Genomic DNA, 658 nt, shown 5'->3' on the forward strand with positions numbered 1-658 from the left:
CTTTTATAATTTGCATATATGTACAGTAGCTATAATTGACAATCTATATATTCATACATATACATTGGTTAGCCTTCTTACAAATTAGCTTAATTGCACTTAAATACCCTATAGGTTTTCCAACATTGCACTTAGATACCCTCACTTGGTTTTGACAGCACTTTATTTATATACCTTAAAATTTTTAAAATTTGCATTTTAATACCCTAAGTTATACAAACGGGAGATTTTCCTTCAAAAAATTCTCATATGACACTCACATGCTAATTTTAAACTTTTTAACCCTTACTTTTTAATCATAAAATAGTACCTTAATAGTTTTGACAGTAAGTTTAATAAATATTAAGAGTTTAATTGCTATAAATTTAGCATGTAAGTATCACATGATAATTGCATAACTGAGGGTATTAAAATGAAAGTTTTAAAAATTTTAGGATGTATACGTGTTGTAAAACACAAATTAAGCAATATAAGTGCAAACTTGGAGAAACTATACGATATTTAAGTGCAGTTAACCCTAAAGATATGTAATAATTGAGTTAACAAATTATTTCCAATGTATACTTGTGTACCTTGGATTCTTGGCCCCCCAAGATAAAATTCATGGCTCCGCCCTTGCAATAATGAATTTAAAGTTGATTTTCTACAACAAATATGG

This window comes from Asparagus officinalis, chromosome 1, assembly GCF_001876935.1.
Source record: "Asparagus officinalis chromosome 1, Aspof.V1, whole genome shotgun sequence".
NCBI lineage: Eukaryota > Viridiplantae > Streptophyta > Magnoliopsida > Asparagales > Asparagaceae > Asparagus > Asparagus officinalis.